This window comes from Corticium candelabrum, chromosome 9 (genome assembly GCF_963422355.1).
Source record: "Corticium candelabrum chromosome 9, ooCorCand1.1, whole genome shotgun sequence".
NCBI classification, from domain to species: Eukaryota; Metazoa; Porifera; class Homoscleromorpha; order Homosclerophorida; family Plakinidae; genus Corticium; species Corticium candelabrum.
Genome location: NC_085093.1, coordinates 8,534,230 through 8,548,053, shown reverse-complemented (window position 1 = coordinate 8,548,053; position 13,824 = coordinate 8,534,230). Strand labels below are relative to the sequence as shown.

General features: G+C 36.5%; 1 long non-coding RNA gene across 1 annotated transcript; it reads right to left on the bottom strand.

Moving 5' to 3' along the window:
* Positions 1–9,687: 9,687 nt before the first annotated feature.
* On the bottom strand, positions 9,688–10,260 carry LOC134183892 (uncharacterized). The gene is made up of 3 exons (XR_009970610.1): positions 10,164–10,260; positions 10,032–10,102; positions 9,688–9,973 (listed from the first exon to the last, which is right to left on the bottom strand). It is a non-coding gene; the product is annotated as an uncharacterized LOC134183892 (long non-coding RNA).
* Positions 10,261–13,824: the final 3,564 nt, after the last annotated feature.

The following is a 13,824-nucleotide window of genomic DNA, read 5'->3' as shown; positions in this document are numbered from 1 at the left end:
GCTTCAAACATGACAGGAAGTAGATCTGGTGTTGCAACTCAACTCCAGGCTGAAGAAAGTCGAGCTGTGCTTACCCATTGTTATGAGCATTCACTAAGTCTGGCAATAGGAGACACAGTGAAGCAATTGAAGGTGTGCAGAGATGCTTTGGATGTTGCATTTGAAATCAGTAAACTGATTCGATTTTCACCTAAGAAGAATTTGGCACTTGACCGAATAAGGGTGGAAACCCAACAGATAAAGAAGGACCGACTGTGGGAATCAGAGCGTTTTGTCCTACTAAGTGGACTGTTCGTGAAGAGGCCATTCAGAGCACTATTGACAACTATAGTATTCTCAATTAGCTTTGGAACAAGAGTTTAGAAACAAAACTTGATCCAGGTGTCAAGGGCAGGATCATTGATGTTGAAACTCAAATGTCACAATTCAAACTTTTCTTTGGGCTGCATCTCTGCAAGAAAATATTGAAGATCACAGATAACCTCAGTCGAACGCTTCAGAACCAATCAATGTCTGCAGCAGAAGGCCAAGATATAGCTCAACTGTCCGTACAAACTCTAGAGGGCACGCAGACAGATGAAAGCTTTGCTTTGTTCTTTGATCTTATCAGCAGGTCTTGAGAGAGCTCCAGCGCTAGTGAGCCCGTTCTTCAACATAAAAGGAGAGTTCCTGGTCGATTTCAAGTTGGAATGGGAATGGAATGGGCGAAGCAGTCTACAGTGCCACGGTTGAAGAATACTATCGACTTCAGTACTATGAATGCCTTGATCTGGCAATTTCTGGCATTAGAAATCGCTTTAGGCAGCCGGGTTATGCCACATACAGTAACCTCGAAAATTCTTATCACTGCTGCCAACAAGGGCGATTACGGTGCTTATTTTCAGCAAGTAACCTCATTTTATAAGGATGATATCAATTCTGTACAACTTGATGCACAGTTGCAGAATCTTTGGCACGTGGTTTTCAACAGATAAGCCACGTCGGGTGTCATTGCAAGATTGCCTCCAGTACCTGAGAAGCCTTTCGGATGCCCAAAGATCATTCTTTAGTGAAGTGTGCTCCCTAGCTCGCCTTATTCTAGTAATACCTTCAACCAATGCTACCAGTGAGCGTAGCTTTTCTGCTATGAGACGGCTCAAGACATTGGACAAATATTGAAATAGAAAGCACTATGAAACAATAATATAGACAATTGTAGATTTTTACTAAAGCACTATGAAACAATAATATAGACAATTGTAGGTTTTTTCTGAAGATGTGTTACTAGCAAAATTACCAATGATAATTCAGTGTTCAAAATTCCCACTCGCTTACTGGCGAATGGCGTCCAAATCAAAGTTTGCAGTAGAAAGTAGCTTCACACTCGCCAGAGAAAGCGGCTAGGCTTGTTTGGAATTGTAGTCAGAAGGTGTTGAGTTTAGTATCCTAATTGTGTACATAACTATTGAAACGCTCATGTTAATTAGCTGTCAGAATCGTAATATATCTATCTAAATTATTCAATTATGTTGTGTTGTGGGAAAGGATAGTTACATGGAACAGCTGATGAAACCGCAATATCATTTACACTTCTCTTGTGTACAACTGAAATTCCACCGCAAATAGTATGGCTGAAGGAATTCATTCCTACTATTATAGGGTATTGGCAATTTGCTGTGATGGAAGAGTATACAAGGAATGTGACTGCAAACCTGCAAACCTTCCTTGTAAAACCTGACATGCCTAGTGATGTTTTCTGAGTAAGTAATTATAGTACACCACACTCCTGTCATCTAGGCCTAAATGCTATTACCTATCTGTCTGTGTTATGATAACGATTCAAATTCACCAGTAGGTTTCTTTCAATGCAATATGGAGTATGATCATGGTATATAGCCGCCTTTAGGAAACCATCTAGTCGCCTACAACATGCAGCGAGTTGTAAGGAAGTAGATAGTTTCATAGCCAAATGTTGGTGGCAAGTTCAATCTAGTCTGAATCTACGCTTAAGGTCAACAGCACACCATGGCTTGCACACAGCTACATGTACATATTGCAGTCCACATGCACATGGATTTTACAGTATTGCTCAAGAATTTAAGATAAACATTTACATTGTACCAGTAGCGTAGCTAGGCATGAGGCAGTGAGGCAGTTGCCTCAGTAGGAAAAATGGGCGTGGCATTTGTCACGTGGTCACTTTCAGGTCACACTTCTATCACGTGTCTGTGCTTTATTATGGCAGAGCCGCCAAAGAAGAAGAGAAAGCAGCTGTCTATTCAGTTGGCCTTGGGGTAAGCATAGGATACTAGACTTGTTTTACGTTGGGCGAGGCCCCGTTGTAGTTTGAGTTTGTAGGATCACGTGTCATAGTCTCCCCCATGCAATATGACAGCAATAGCCTTAGGTAGTGCATATCAATAAGGAATTGATATTAATAAAAAAATTAATATTAATATCAATTTGCCTCGGTAAGAAAAAAATCCTGGCTACGCCACTGTGTACGTGTAGTCTAATAGATCATGATGGAAATGTGAATACCATGGTCAGTTGTAACAGTAGAGACCTTTGATCCTACATAGGTCAAAGTTGGGGAAGGTTAAAAGGCGTCTTTACATTGCACTTTATGGCAAGAAAAATTGCATACAACAAAAGAATCAAGAATGATGCTGAGGACGAGGATAAAACGTAATGCATTTGTTTTTTGTTGTAAACAAAGTCAATTAGTAATACACATAAGTAGAATCTCGTAACTACAGCAGATTCTGTTATACGATCACTACTAACTACTAACTAGCTTGTTAATGAATAAAATAATTAATTAAAAGGGGAAGTGTGTAGCTATCATAGTTTTGACGATATTTAAAGTTTCAACACGGATTTACTTACTTTTCTGTAATTGTACCACTTACTAAAATTATTCATATAATATTAATTTATGCACGCATTGGGACTCCAAGGCTTTCATTTTGGCAAGTAGAAAATTTTGCGGATTTCAAACACTGATGAATCGTGTGTTATTACTATTCAACACTATTACGATGGTAGTGGAACACACTGGGTTTGCATTTATAATGATAATCAATATAGCGATATTCAATATTATTATTCATTTGGATTAAAACCAAGTGATATTGTTTTAGATTACATGAGAAGAGCAAATAAAGAAATTGTTTATAATTCAAGTCAAATACAACATATTGATTCTGTTTTATGTGGACACTATTGTACATATTTTATTACATAAACCAAAAAGAGGAAGTTTAGAATGACAAGAGTATTGAGTGGTGGTATTGACGATATTTGGAGTGCTTGATCTTATTGATACGCAATGGAACAGCAAACAAAACAAGGGTGTAAAGAATTTGTTAAATGTTATTAATGTATTTAGTAAATTTGCACGGAGTGTTCTAATTAGAGATAAAACTGGAACTACTGTTAAGAATGCCTCTAAAAAGATCATTCAAACAAGCAAACAAAAACCTAATAGACTGTGGGTAAACCAAGGTACTGAATTCTACAGTCGTGTTTTAGAAATGGTTGAATAATAAAAATGCTGAAATGTAGAGTACGTATGATGAAGGGAAAGCTGTTATAGTTGAGCGATCTAATTAATAGAATATTGAAAGAGAGGATGTGGAAATATTTTTCTGCTAAAAACACACATAGTTATCTAGATATTCTGAATAGATTGTTTCATCAGTATCATACTACAAAACACAACTTTACTAAAACGCTATAGAAACATCACTAAAGACTGAAGTTGACGTATCTAATAATTTGCATGGTGATCTATATAATAGTCAAACAAAAATGAAAATACAAAATTGGTGATAAAGTTAAAATTTAGAATAACTAAAAAAGAAGGGAGTGTTTGAAAACGATTACACACCAAGACAGACGGAAGAAGTATTCAATATATATTAGTAAAAATACAAATCCAATTACTTATCAAGTAAAGATTGGAATGGTGATAATATAGATCATGGTTCATGTTAGAATAGGAAAAGATAGTGAAAAGAAGATAGAAAATTGACATGGCTTTAGTTAAATGGAAAGGTTATTCTAAATCATTTAACAGGTGAGTTCCTACGAAAACTTTAGAGAAACTATAATTACCAGCCATTTATTTCACAAATTTGTTTCCAAATATTATTATACTTATTTTCTGTTTTCTTGTTCTTTATAGGTTTACACATTTTTGCCTTTCTGGAAGTTTCATGAGCCAAAATATCTTGTGGAAATATAATTAAATGCAATCATACTGATCTTATAAGTTTGTATTTTACATTAGAACTCTTCAACTTTATGATAGTACGTACCTCAAAAATTCAATTCTTGTTTTAAAGTTAGATTTTACTTTTGAAGAGTATTCTCAACATACTACTTTCTCTCATAAACAGAAGGTCTCCTAATGTTATCCTTATTTTCATACCAATTAATGTACACAGGTGCATAATCATAGCAATAGCTAGTGTAAGCCACATGCGGTTTGTGCATATATGTTCAGCATTAAAATGTTCGATCTCTGATCCACATTCACACATTGTGGGATTAGTGGTTCGTATATTAATTATATTATCATCCTCTGATGCGAAAGCAATGCAGTACATGCACTTGTCACCATACAATTCATGTGTACATGTTTTACAAAAATTCATTATATATAGTAATATATATAATTATATCTTTAAGTGATTTATGCTTATCTCCGTACATAATAATGTAAAACCATATATAATATTATCAATGACACAAAACTGTTACGTATGAGTGTTTTAGATAAACTAAATAGAAAATTATATCTTGCTAGAATTTACAAACTTTTTCTCTGAAAAAGAAAGTAATGTAGGTATTTTATGAAAGTAACAGAAACGAGATCTATAGATAACATGAACCAAAGTCAGACATCATTAGTGAATGATCAATCCTTCCAACCAAAAGCATATAAAGAGAGAACATGGAATGTCTGTCTACGCATGGGTGGAGTGCTATCTTTGTGATTGTAAGAGGCAGAGATGTTGTTTACGCTGTGCCTTATATGGTAAGTTTGAGTTAGCGTCAGGTTGAGAAGACGGAGACCGGAGAAAGCTGCGAGAAACCTGATCAACGCCCAAACAATGACCTGACAACAAGAAGCCGGGTCCCTTCACAAAGGTCAGGTTTTAAAAGGACATGCGGATTTACCGCTTCCCTGTCCAGCTGAGTAGTGCTAGCGCACTGTACTGATGTGAATGTTACTGTCAATGTCTACATCTCGTTTTGCAAGCAAGTCTTGCAGCAAAGTGTCAAAGCTGTCGTTCTAGCGCTAACTCAAAGTTACTATATTAGGATAGTGGCTCCGCCTCTTACATTACAATGATATCACCCCACCCATGCCTAGACGAATGCTCCATCTTTTCTCTTTATATGCTCCTGTTCCAACCCACTAAATGTAACATGTAGGGAATGTGCGGTTGGAAGAATTCACTAATGATGTCTGGCTTTAGTTCATATCATCTACAGATCTTGTTTCTGTTACTTTTTATACCATACCTACATTTTCTTTTTTTCAGAAGTTTTTAAAATTCTAGTTTGCTAAGTTTTTAGGAGTGCAAAAGCACAACCTATGGCCTGCAAACCTAGGCATAAGATTTAGTGCGATTTCATTAACGTTAAACCTGTTTAAATGTAAACTTAAAACAGCTTTCGTTAAACATAATTTAGAGCTAATTTACTAAGTGGTCTAAAGCCTGAGATTTAACGATCACGTGATGGTATACCATAGTATCTTTGCACTCTCCGGCATTGTCCTGTTATACAGGAACTGGGCAGGACGGCGCAAGAGGGTCTGGTACGAGGCTACAATATGCCATGGCATGACAGGTGGAATAGAACTTGGTTTAGTAATCAAAGCCAAAGGTACATACGGTATATGCATTGTAAATGTTGGGTTCCGGTATAAATTGTTGTGTACGTAACTACTCGTCATTTCACTCCTGTGTGCGACTACATCGCAATAATTTCAGACTAGACCTGACAATTGCAATGGAATCGAATTACACAGTTCTGGTGATAAACTCTTTCATAATTACGCGTTTGGTGTAGCTATTCTCCATTGTCTCTGGTTGCCATGGACAAGCAATCGCAAAAACTGCCCCATGATTGGCCCAAAATGTGTAATAGCGTTGATGACTGTCGCTGGATCAAATCTGCTTGAAAGAAACACAAATTTTAAAGCATTCCATTCGGTATCTAATCACCAAAAGAATAGAGTTCAGTAATTCTAAAACTTTTCTCAAGTTTTACAGCTGTACGTAACGTACAAAAGAGATATCCGTGAAGAAAAAGAAAGAAGAACAAAATTGGCGCACATGTTATGAGGAATTCAAAAAAAACTATTTTTAATACGTTGAAGAGTCTTCAAAGTAGCTACTTTTTAAATGTTAAATAGTCTTTTTTACAAGATACGTGTTAAAAGATTCTTTTTTAATTAATTAAATAACACCGACTGAATTCTTCATAGCTGGTGTTAAATAAAGTATCCTATTAAATTCAGTCTGGTGTTAAAGAACAATGCAGAATAATTTCCTCGATTATTTGATTAGGTGTAAATTTTTAAACACACGTGCCATACGTTCAGACTGTTTTCTTCAATGTACGCTTAAATTCGGTCAAATAGCGTGCGTTAGACGTTAGACCAAATGGCAGCTTCTTAGAACGTTGTACGTTACATACAGTAATTGAACTAACCTTACTCGGTGATAAATAGGTTATTATAAAATAATTAGTGTGTGCTAGAAACGCTATACTTCATATCTCTAGCGCATTCGTTGCAGAGTTCGAATTAGTCTCTAGTCTAGTGCAAGTCCGGTTGACACACGCACATGCACAAGCAATCTGAAATGTCTGGAGCTCCCTGATCTTGTCGCAGTAACCAACACAAAGCAGGAGCGTACTACGCTGATGTAGATATCTAGTGAAGTAGATTGTGTAGTTGACTAGATCAGCTAGCTACAGCTGGTTCACAAATAGAACTCGCAAAGCTACAACAGGTACGCTATGAAGCAATAGAGCAAATGTCTAACAAAGAAGCGGCCATTTTGCCTAACATCTAACGTGCGCAATCTGACTACATTCAACAATGTACATTGGTAAAAAGTCTAGACATAACCAATTGATTGAAGACACTATTATAATTGTTCTTTCAATGCCAGACTGAATTTAACAGAGTCTTTTTAACGTCTGACTGAACTTTACACAACACATGGCTAGCAACTGCATGTTTTCTAGGTTGTTAGATGATTAGTGACCAAAACAAAAATAGGATATAAGAGACAACGTACAAACGTTTCATTTTGATTCTTGATAAATTATAGTCTTCATTTACTATGTTTTGTAGACGTGCAAAAAGATGACCACACCCCACAACGTTTGATAACAGGGGCAATCCCTACATACAGGGTAGGTAGCACCCTGTGGGTAGTAAGTCTTACCCTGTGATAACAGATTACAGATATTTAGTTTACAGATTAAAATTAGAAAATATCTTAATACGACACATTGTTTTCTAGTATTAAATAACCATTTTTGGAATCTATTAGGAAGTTCAAGTCATTAGTAAAGAACACCGCACGTAGCTTCAGACTGTTAATAATGATTCTTCAGACTTGTGACTCCAATATCTCTTTCACAACCAATTATGGAAAACAACATAATATTATCATTGTCAGGTTCAAGTAGTTCTATAAATGGGGTGATAACATCACATTACGACCTGCATTGATAACACAATCCATTGCTTGGAGCCTTTTTAGAATTTAAACATATTTATCTAACATACTTGTACCATACATAACAATATTTTCATTGAAACCCAAATCTGAATGCTTGGGAGTCTTTTGGAAATGTAAAAATCTTTATCCAACAAGCTTGTACCATTTGTATCTGTATCTGCGTTAATCGGGCATTTTATTATCGTAAAATTAGATAACATCTAAACTACATTAAATTATAATTTAAAATTAGATTGTAAAATTAATTGTAAAATGTAATTCAAATAAGCCTCATAAAGGTAAGTTACATACGTTAACATTTATATAACTATACCTATAGAAAAATCCTTGAGGCTTATTTTAATATATTGCTTTTGCTATTTCTTGGAGTTTTTCAATCACTAATGGCATATTAAATAAGCCTCAAAATCTTTTCTAGTTATAAAAATGTTAACCTTTAAAACTTACCCTTTTGAGGCTTATTCAAATTAGATTTTACAATATAATTTTACAATCTAATTTTAATTATTATAATTTATCTAAATTATAATTTAATATATTTTACATGTCATCTAATTTAAAATAACAAAATCCCTGATTAATGCTGATACAGATACAAATGGTAAAAGCTTGCTGGATAAAGATGTTTAAATTTCCAAAAGACTACAAACAATCAAATTTGTGTTAATTATATTATTTTAAAATTAGAAAACAAATAAGAAAACCAAAATATCTTTATTCAACACATTTGTACCAAGTGTGCTAGAATGAACATTTACTATACTACTAGACTGACATGCTCTTGGCAAAACTCACGCAAGAGTCAGGCGTCTCTAATTTAAGGACTGATCAATATGAATAAATCTGGAAATGACTGAAAACGTGTAGCACTTCGCTAATTAAGCATCTAACAGACCATGTCAGGTTTCCAGCTAACTGTGGCTTCGTATATCAGAGACTTCATGTGCAACTTAAGTTAGAGTATTACTTGAGTCGCACCCTTCAGTGTTTTGTAGACTCAACCCAAACTTACAAGGCAACGTAGATGCATGGATATGTCGAATAGTGTTGTGTGTGTCATAGTTTATTTCTTCTTTGATACAGTGCTGATTTGCAAACACGTGACCGGATATAGTAGTAAGTGTCTCCCTCCTGCCTCGGCTTCCCAAACACGCGTAGCGCCAATTCAAAATCGGAGGCCATTAACGGTTTTTAGTAAGTGCCAGTAAGTGTGCATCAGCTGCATGTTCCGTAACCTAAATGCTACCAGCCAAGGGTTTAGCACTTTAGTGCTACTTCATTCTCACACATCAACAGATCTGTTGGCTAATTTACACTAATACTTGGCTCTGCTCAAATAGATCTTGAACATACTCTGGGCTTCAGACCAAGCAACAATCAAATTACCAATAGCTAATTCAAACTCAAGTACATAGCATAAAATGAAACGTGTTGTCATGGAAAAAATTACGTTTAAGATCTGCTCAAATGTTCTAATTCATTGTAGTTACATAATGTAATGTAATTACGTACTGCAAGAAACAGTTCCCATGGAGCCAACACTAACAAAGCAAAGATTAAAGAAGAACTCATACACAAAAACAAATTGCTTATATAGCGTTGTCTTCGAGAAGTTCAACGGTACCCTAGTCGCCAACCAAAACGACTACGTAAAGGAGAAATCGCATTTCGAATGCTCCCAGACGATGATGCAATTTGAGGTATGACATCACTGAAGGTCGACTTGGATCGTTTTGTATTGGAAATATCTCGAATAGCACGACGCGACTATCTAAATCAAATCGCCTGATTGAACACTTTGAACGTTCACCGTTACTGTGAGGTAGGTGTAGTTTCGTAGAGATGAGAGAAAAACACTGGAGGCATTCGTTATGACTTCTCATGTGTGTAGGTCTGCAACTCTGAGGAAATACTTCATCAACTTACACTTTGTTGTGTTCTCTTAGTTTACAACTCTTCTAGTCAATCTGAAGTTTCCTAACTTCGATTTGAGATATCTAAGGTTCATTAGTAATGTCATTGACTTGTAAAGTTTGTCGTAAATATATAAACATGCCAGGAACAAAGAGAGAAGTCTGTTTAGATTTCAATTCGATCGAGCATGGTTGAGAGAGTAGATTCTGCGTTTAAGGCTAAAAGAGAGGCAGTCGGACCACATTCCAGAGTAAGGATAGATCATTTTCAGTCGGATTGCTTTTTAGAGAGATTTCAAAACAGAGCTACTGAGCGGGTTAGGGTTAGGGTTATGACAGATGTAAGAGCGTTATAGTTTCCTACCTGTTCCAGTCATTTTACAGCCCTACACATCAAAGCAAAAGTTGATGCGATCTATCCTCGAGGTTCCAGACCTACGAGCAAAAGAAGTCATAACGAATGCCTCCAGCGTTTTCACTACAAAGCTACACCTACTTCACAGTGAAGGTGAATGTTCACGTGTTGTCTCCAAACAAGCGATTTGATGTAGAGAGTGGCGTTGCTCTAATCAAGATTTTTCCAATACAAAATGATCCCGGTCAAACTCCGGTGACGTCATGCCTCGCGCACCTTCTTCCTCTGGAGGCATTCGAAACGCGATTTCTCCTTTACCGAGTCGCTTTGGCTAGCGACTAGGGTACCACTGAACTTCTAGAAAGCAAGTCTATTTTTCAAGAGCAACTCGTTTTTGCATGTGAAATCCCCTTTAAAAGAAAAGAAAGCAAAAAGCAAAAAGCAACAACAAAAACAAAGAAGAAATTAATTTCAGGTAACCTCAGATCTACTTCATAATTGCATATGTAACTTATTATCATCTGCATGTCTAATGTTGTCAAGAGCTATTCTGACACTGTAATATGAAATGCTTGTAAACAATTAGTTCTTTAACAGCTGGGTGCTTCCAAACTTAAGTTAAGTCAAAGTAAAAATTAAGCTAACATAACAAGAGTATGCTAGATAATGCTTTGTCAGCATGTGAAAATGTCATTGGTTCTGTCAATCATGATAAAAATGCCGTCACAAAGGGTAGCTCTTACTCTGTGATATCTCATAGATTGAAATTCTACAATAGCAGAATCGTATGACGTGAGTAATAAATAAGTTTCATTATTTATTTGGTCACATGTTATGCAGTAGGTGGAGCGAGTCATTGATCTAATCGGAATTCTTAAGCATAATTCTACATTCATGATCGATATGAAATCCAGTAAGGCAACTGTAAAGAAATTTGATTGACATTAGAAAGTAATCCATTCCAATACAGAAAGTGAATAAAACTGAAGGAACACCAATATCAAGGCAAGAGCTATAAGCAGTGCAGCTCCATGGCCAGATAAGTCTTAGTTGTTAGTACCAATTGTGGCTACCATCTTCATTTCAATCATTATGCTTTTTTCCATTATTAAACTAACAAACGTTTTACTTTTAAAAAAAACCCAGCTAAAACATCAGTATGCTTAGATGTGATTATGGCCGGTGACTAAAAAGGACTACATCAACACTAAAAACTACAAAATAAAATCTTCAAGAGGTACAGTTCCCATTTTGTTATCTCATTAAATAAGTAATAATAGCAAAATAATGAAAGGATGCTCCAATCAAAACACAGATATGCCACAAAGCATGAGCAAATGGAATCCTGCCATCACCCTTGAAGAAACATAGCCCTAGCCCATATGCTGCAAACCCACAAGCCAATTCATGAAGTCCACGAGGAAACTACAAAACACAAACAATCATTAAAGCAATATTTTAGTTAATAAACTACAAAGTACGAACAAATACACACAAAACCAGTTCAATGTCTTCAGCTTTGCATCTGTCACAGCAATAGTGTTAATGTAATAAATAATCGATTGAAACAAGATAGTCATGATAAGATTTATCTTTGAAAAATGATCCTTTATTTACAAACATCCTCAGATTCATTACTGGTTCTAGAATCTATCGAGCCCAATATGTAAGACGGCACTACACACATACAAAATCAAACAAACTGCTTTCCCCTTTCTGTAATGCAGATGTTGGGATAATATAGTCTAAGAGAATGTAGAAAGTACAACTAGTAGCTCTTTGAAAGAAATAGCATGTCCAAAATCCATAAGGAAATCTATTACTTTCATCTCATCTACTCATTTATCACGAATTAATTAAGAGCAACTTGTCACTAAACATTCCCTGTATCCTGCCGAAGTCTATCCTATAGTACTACTCATTGCTCATCTGAAAGATATCAAATCGACAGCTAGTGGACAATCCTTACAATGAGAATACAAAAAAGGCAATATGTTTGCATGTATAGCAACACCTTATTAGAACTTCAGCTACATAAACGTTGTTGCCATTACCGAGAACATACCTTTGCCTCATCGTCACATTCAAAAAAGGACATTTCCTACAGTCTACATTATACTTACTCCGTTTAAAAAATGCTAGTACACTTCCTTTCAACTCTGTCAGCAGCAGCAGCAGAAAGAGTTTGAGCCTGAAGAAAATCTCAGCCTACTTCTTAGAATGGCCGTGCAGGTTTGCATCTGTCAGATGGACATATAATAATATAGTGTTCATGCCATGCATTTAAGATTCAGGTCAAAATTCAATCTGTTGCCACTACGTAGAAAAATGAGGAAACCACCACTTGATACCGTAACATCTGCGTTGGAGGACAGAGTCCATAAGCTATAGTTTTTGAGCCTATAGCTGTGAACTTTGTGCAGCGTAGGAAACACAAAAACAGGCAAATGTGCACACTGACCACATCAAAAACACCACATGAAGTCGTGTTTGATGCTTTGTGAAAGGACGTTTAGAGTACAGAAGATGTCAACAGTAATAGGCAGGCTAGGAAAAGGAGTGTGTACACGTCACCTATCCATCAGATGCCCCTGAGCACCAGTTAGAGGCAACGACAGTCACTAAGCAGATGCGGCATTCATCTCTGCGTGTCTTCCAAGCAAATTCTTGCTAGAAACACTTCGCTGGTTGTAATGTTGGCCAACTGAGTAGCAAAAACTGAGAAGTCTATAAGGTGATTTTTGGAAGTGAAGAATGGAGCTAAGTGCTTGACAGCACAGAATGCATGGTACCACTTGACGATTGTTTCAAGTTGTTTGGCAGCGTCATGTGTGAAAACTTCAATTACTTACAGCTTAATTAAAGTAGAAGGCATTGGCAGTCCCGGCTGTGAGATCTTCTGCACTCTTATACCGTAAGAGAACCGGTCACGTCAGCATGAGAAGAGGGTCTGGTACGAGGCTACTGTAAAACCTGTAGACTGGAATACAAGACAAGGTGTATTACGTGAGACATGAGAAAGTCTGATGGTAAAGTTGCTTTTGACTGCTATCAAGAACAATCTCCCACAGTAGAGCTATAGTGGCTGTAGGGTGAGCACTGATTTTTTGCCACAAGTAAACTATGGTTTGCCTGCCACAATGGAATGAGATTGTTTGCATTTCCATTGATCACTCCACCTTGAAGTAACATTTCACTGATTGACCCACACGTGGTAGATGTTAACGTATGTTAAAGCCTTGAACTGCGAACCAAACTCTTGCTATGTTGCACAGAGGATTGTTTTGGTCTTGCTTGGAGGCCAGTTACTAGCATACATAAGAAATGGATCTTAGACACTTCAAGGTACTCTAACAGTGAAAGAGATCAAGTTACAGTTCATAAGAGACTCAGTCGTTCATAAGTTGTTAGACTTCACATGGATGGTCTTGAACAGCTTGCAATTTGCTCGGTCTTTCGCCCTTTCATCTTCATCTGTGCTTCTTTCTACAAAAGGAGGTCATAATACAGTACAAAACTGCTTGTGTGATGCAAAAACATGGAAACATGCATCACTGCGCATAATCTTGTGACACCAAGTGCCTTCATTCTAAAGCCAAACCATCGCCATGTGCGTGCTTTTTGCTGTAGATTGAAGGTGAGTTAGTGATGTGAAAGCAAGTTTTACTTTCACCTAAGCAAATATCAAAGTCTACACAAAGCAGTGAAAAGTGATCAAAACTTAGTTATTGGACATTATTTGGAAAATCGCCTCGTATGTTTTTTGTTTACTAACCTTATCATCATGCAGTTAGGTGATGCA